Source organism: Gavialis gangeticus, unplaced genomic scaffold (genome assembly GCF_001723915.1).
Source record: "Gavialis gangeticus isolate Ggan-Ray unplaced genomic scaffold, GavGan_comp1, whole genome shotgun sequence".
NCBI classification, from domain to species: domain Eukaryota; kingdom Metazoa; phylum Chordata; order Crocodylia; family Gavialidae; genus Gavialis; species Gavialis gangeticus.
In genome coordinates this window covers 35,934,737-35,941,321 of record NW_017729033.1, presented here as the reverse complement: position 1 = coordinate 35,941,321, position 6,585 = coordinate 35,934,737, and positions in this window count along the sequence as shown.

The window sequence follows — 6,585 nt, the reverse complement described above, 5'->3', positions numbered from 1 at the left end:
CCACAGTACTAATCTTCCCCACTGCCTATGGGCACACTGCCCACCTGTCTCACCTGCCACATCTTTGATGACTTATATTTAAGGTGTTAATTAGACAGGAGGCTGCCCATTTCTTGCCCCAATGCCAGGGGGCGCTATCTGCAGCTCTGTTCTTCCCCTACAACACAGCCCAAGCCTTGCAGATGGCGTCCAGGTGACAGTGCTCTTGGCCTACAGCCACCAAGCTTAGCCCTCATTGTTAGGCCACAGACACACACACACATTTCATACTGCCCTCTTCTCACTAGGGCCACACACACTCCACTGCCTCACAGGGTCTCTTTCACGCATTGACAACTTACACTGCCTTGATCCCTCTTGGAGCAGGCCCCTTAGGCCATAGGCTTTAACTAGCTCATACCACCTTTTGGGCCTCTCCTGTGACCCTCACTGGGGTATTGTCCAGCCAATACCCAACCGGGTCTAAGCTTGCCATGGCCCCTTCCAAGGCAACTTTATACACTCAGACATACTGGGCTTCCACCCCTCTGGTTCCCCCCACATCACTGGGGTCACAGGGCTTCCCTCCCTGGTGGGCTCAGGTGGCTGTAGCCATGCCTGGCCCCAACTACCTCTCCTCAGGGTCTTGCACCCCACAGGGCTCAGGTGGCTGAGGCCATACCTGACCCCCAACTACCTCCAATGATAAATCACCCAAAGGTGAGGACTGGGGTTAAGGCACCCCTACCCATCTTTCACCAGGGTGGTAACTGGCTTGGTATTTCCTGGGGGCTCCCACACCACTGAGAGCCCCACCAGGCCACCCACTCTCAGCAAGGTGCAGTTTTAAGTCATGGCCAGGACCAGAAACCTCCAAACCATCTCCTACAGCTCCTGCCCTTACCTCCAGGATGATGTATGCATCCAGACAATGTTACTAACTGGCCTGCTGGCAGGGAACTGCTCCCTTTATGTAGGCAGCCAGAGGTCTAAGATGGCCACCACAATCAAGCACCTGCTGGCTGCTTGTCTCCGCTCTTAAAGTGGCAGGCACCAACAATGCCCTGCCATACACCTTCCCTCTTAAAATAGTTCCTGGGGAGGTTTCCCCTGCTGCTCCTCCAAAGCAGGCTCACCTCAGAGCCTGTGAAAGCCTTCAAGTGACGAGCACCCCCAAAGGTACTTTACCACACCATCTCACCCACCTCACTGGGGAAGGGTGGGCTTTGGCCTCTGACCTCCAGCCGGCTGACATCTGATATTCAAGAGAGAACCTCAAGGTGAAGATCACGTACTGGCCAGATGTACCTTCCTTCCATGACAGCTTTAGAACTGGTAGATATAGAATTGTTTTCATTATTCTTATCTGCTATCAATGTGTATCAATAAAATTTATCTATTGTCAAATGGAGAAATTGTGGTCAATCTGAGGGTTTGGATACAACTGGAACAAGGTATCTGGGTCATAAACCCAATGCCAACAATTCTACTGAACAGTAGCCCTATACTACTGTGCAGTAGCATCACATCATGGTTATTGCCACGCAACACTACTGCACAGTAGTATGGGCCTACTGTGCAGTCAGCATCTTGTGTAGACACAGCCACAGTGTATCAGTAGCATCATAACATTCAATGTTGAAACCTATATTAGTCAGTATATAAAGATTTACTCTGTCCAGGGCTGTAATGAGCTAATTTGCGAGGACCATTTCTGTGCTCCCTCTTATGCTGAGATTAGATTGAAAAGGATTTGGGATGTTGGAAGAAATTAGTTACTTCTGGAGGTGTTATTGTCATCATAGAAGTTGGTGGGGCATAACTGGTCCCTTTGGAAAAGATTCAACTATCATATGCTTCAGGTTGATAGGTAGAATGCTTTCTGTGAAGGGTTTATCAGAGCTTGTTACCATTCACTGAAATTCACCAAGAGATGGAGTGGTCTATTTTATAAAGATTTCTGTATTACTTTTACCACTGTGATGTCAGAGTGCTTCTCAGCTGTGGTCCACTATGGAAGAGAGGGTGAGAGGAGGAGACAGGGTAACTGGTATGCCCAGTACTGAAAGATACAAACCTCACAAGCGTTTAGTGGCCTGGCAAAATGTGCTTTGAGTGGTGAGGGCAGAGCAATTCACCCTCCCGTCATAAAACTACATCCTTGCACCACTCCTCAACCAATTCTCAGCCACAATGTCTGTGACCACGGGGATGGCCTGTAGTGGCTGTGGGCCCCAATGGTTCCTCTTTCTTCCTCCTCCCCCTTCCCAAATGGGCTTCATTCCCTCCCCTCACCCCATTGGCTGGGTCCCCATCATGGCTGTGTGGAGTGGAAGCAAACTGTACCATGCCAGGCCACATGGCATCCTCAATTGGTGCCTGGTTCAACAGCTGAAGTGAGGGGAAGGCTGTTCATAGGTCCTGAAGGTCATGCTGTAGAAACAGCTGCTGCACTGGTATGGAGGGAGAGGGCTGAAGGCACTCTGCAGCTTTGGAAGCGGACATTGAGGTGGCAGAGGAATGGAAGTGAAACACCTGTGGCAGCTATGTGGGGAACAGTATTCTGGGGCCTATGTCCATAGTGTTGATGACTGGGATTTGGGAGGGTCTCATGGAGTGGAGGGCACAGGGTCAGATTCCGGGTGCTGGGCCTCAATTGCCATGGCATTAGAGCATTCCCTCTTCCCCCCCAACAATGCCTGAAAGGATGTAAAGGGAGCTCATGTCCAGTTGCAGCTTGGTGCAACTTAGCTCCCACATCCTATAATGATGTGGAGACCAGCACCAATGGAGAGGACTAGTCAGGGACCATCACCATCAACTGATCTCTGTCTCTGTGGCCCCTGTGGAACTATTCCTGAGTACCTAGGACCTCCCTGCATTTCCTTCTCTTGCGGGTGGGGGGGGGGCTTGCTGAGGACTCCTCTCACCCTACAGCACCATTGTTGATGCTGTAGGTGTGCAGGGTTTTGACAGCCCTGCCCTGTCCATGGTGAGAAAGCAGGACATCTCCTCATAGAAAGACATGGTCTGCTCTCTGACCCCAGATTTTTTGTTGGCATCATGCACATGTTTATATTGGCTCTTCATCCATTGAGTCTTGTGCAGCACTGCACCCAGCCCCTGTTGTGGCCCCATGCCTGCATCTGCTGGGCAGTGCACTTAAAGACATCCCTGTCCTGTGCCCTTTGTGAAGCTGGGTCTTCTCGTCATCCCATATGGAGATGAGAACCTTCATCTCCCTGTAGTCCCAGTAGTGTGACCAGGGTTGGTTAGTGGAGGAGGATAGGATGAGGTCATCCATGGTCTACCATGGTGCCTGTGGTGTCTCAGTGTATGTGGGTGGGTGAGGGTCTGGCTGTGAGGAGGTGGATGGAAGGACGGAAGGAAGGGTGGATGGATGGATAAAAGGAGTGCTGGATGTGCATAGGGGTGGGTCTTGGCACATGGTTCTCCCTTCCTATGAATCTGGGTGGGACCCCTGCTCCAGAGTGACTGGGGATTCATTGGTCATGTCACCTGCACAAGCTCAAACATTCCCGGGGCTTCCAGCAAACACCCCATGATTCTGACAATGCTCTATGTCCCAGCCTAGAAATGTCTAGTGTGCTTTATGTGCAACAAAGAGGCAGCTGGCCATTCCCCAACAGCTCCTAAAGTTTCCAGGGGCATCTACCTGCTTGGTATGCTCACTGCCTCCCCTCCCTCCCCACCCCCCACCCCCCATCTTAGTAGACTAGAGTTTATTTAGCTTATATTTTTCTCCAATGTTTTGGGGTCTGTCTATAATAATGTTACATGGGTTGGCCCGTCTTGTATGGATGAGCCTAAAACTGGTTAATGTCATATCCTGGATCCGTGTTTCTATCCTGTAAAGGTGGATACCCTGTTTAGTAATGTATGTGATATACTGCAGCCCTAAATTACTTGACAAAATGGTGGGGAAAGCAGCCTGATATTTTTTTACTTGATTTTGCTTTGCTTTTCTCTGTTACTCAGGGGCACGTGTAGATGAAATGGGGGCCCTAAATTGAAGCGGTGGGTTTTAAAAAACACCACTTCAATTTAGGTCTGATTAAATCTCCGTGTTGTGCAAACACCCCTCTGACTTACCTGCCTCCCCAGCAGAGAGGGAAGGACAAACTCCTGGCAGGCGGAGCAGTCCCTAGGGGGCAGAGGGGGCTGGTGCTTCCCTCCATGGCAGCTGCAGGCTCCCCCCCAGGGGCACCTGCCTGCAAGCACCCGGCTTGAGTGGTCCTGGGGGGCACCGCAGTCACAGAGGGAAGCACCGGGCCCTCGCGCAGCTCAGGCAGGCAGGCAAGCTCCGGCTGGAGGGTGGGAGGGCAAGGGAAGATCAGGCTTACTGTTTCTCTTGGGTGGAGCTACTTTTCCGGGCTGCTGTCAGTCTGCAGGCAGGTCTTCCTGCAGAGCCGTGGTGCTGCATGGAGCCCAGTGCTTCACTCTGCACCAGTAGGGGCAGCAAACTAAAACTCTTCAAAGAAGTTTTAATTTGCTGTACCCCAAATTATTTAAGGCACATTATGCCACTGAATTTCCTACAGCAGCTGGAATTAATGCACAATACACTACCGAGGAGTGCAAACACCAACACCATTAAAGTGGTGCAAAAGCATTTAGCCCGCTTTAAAGTTTCATTCACAAACGCCTCTCATTTCGTCTACACATGGCCTGAGAGTATACTTTGTTCCTCCTTTGCTTTACTGGTGACATTCTGTACTACATGCCCTCCTGCATCATACTTAGTAAGAATGTTCAGCAGCACAATTTGTATGTACCATTTATTTTTCATTTCTGTTTAGCAATTTGCCTTTATTTCTGTACTAAGAATCCAGCATTATAAAATGGTCTGCTTCCCATGGCAAGGGCTGATCATCCCCCAGCTCTTATTGCAGTCAGGATAGGACCCTGAATTAATATTTTTTCTTAGCAATATTTTATGCATCATAATTCACACATAAGAGACACTTTACATCTTGCATTAATAATCATATTGCTAAAGTGCAAATTAATCTACCACAATCCATACCCTGTCTTGTCTTAGACCTGTATTGCTTAACTAATATTGCACTCATCAGATGCTTGCTATTGAACTCATTTTTGCTTGCTTCTCTGAGTCAAAGTCAATGGAACTTCACTGTCAAAAACTACTCGCCATTGGAAATAAAATGTTCACAATCTGACTTGTATTTTTAATATGCCTAGAGCAGTGGTTTTCAGCCTTTTTACAACCCCTCCATCTCTTTTCTAAATTTAGTGGCACTCCATTTTCCAAGAGGCACAGGTAAACTTAATACAGGCAGGAGCATCCTTTCAAGTTGTTGTAGCAGGAGGGAGTATAGATAAGTCTAATGCAACCAGAAGCACCCCTCTCCTGCCAAACCTGCTTCCTGGCCTGGACCTGCATAGGCTTCCTGGAAACAGAGGTACATAGGGACAGTTTCACCAGGCCACAGTGGCACTACAGCACCCTTGAGAAGGTCTTGTGGCACCCTGGTTGAGAACCACTGGTCTAGAGCATATTGAAAATACTTACAATCTGTGGTCTTTGACAGAAGGGAAACTGGAACAGGGACTGGATAAGGCATAGCTCTGGTGTGGCAGGTAGAGCACTGCCCTGGGAAGTCAGAGAGAGACAAATTCCAACTTCCTGTGCACAATGGGGGCAAAGAACCTGTAATTCCTGCTTCCTGGGCAAGTGCCCTAACAGCTCAGTTCTGGGGCTAAATTCTGGGAACGTCCTTATCTTCCTCCTTTGGTCGTCTACACCTGTTAGTCACAGGCTTTTCTCAAGATACATTTTTATGACCTATATTGATTTAAGCAACCACAGTGGGCACGCATATATGACTGGGTATGTGACCAGAGCATAGTCTACTGTTCATACTGAGTCTATATGTGCGTGCTTGTGCATCTGCGACACAGGAGTAATAGACTCACAATCCACATATACAGGCCAAAAATGCCATTTATCCAGCAGGAAAAGAGCCATTTAGGTGTAGAAATCCTGCCTTTTATACATGCATATAGTTAGATATAAGTTGTGTACAGGTGTGTGCATATCCAACCATAGTAATACCTTTCATGACTGTGTGCCCCATTGTTCTTATATCAGACTGTGACCTACTTGCTGCTAAATTGAGACTCTATTTCTAAGGCAGAAGTTTACTGCTGATCTCAGTGACAGCAAATCATAGTGAATTCTTTATGATGATTACACTGCCTACTTATAAGGCTGTCCTATCAGTTTTAAGCATGCTCCACTGTTCCTTTAGGGTCCTTGAACTATCCACAGTAGTACCCAATAGTTATAGACTTCCTTTGTGGCCCATAATAATCAGATATCACTAGCTTGTTTCTTTAGTCCTTGATACCTGAATATTTATTTGTCATGAACCTCATTTTTTCTCAGTTTTGGTCACTGGGTCATCCAGATGGTACCCGCTTCCCTTTCTTTCATGGGGATATACCCATACAGTTTCATAGAACATCTCCACAGATGCATCTCGAGCAGGTCCAAGGAGGTGATCCTCCCCCTCTATGCGGCACTGGTCAGGCTGCAGCTGGAGTACTGCGTCCAGTTCTGGG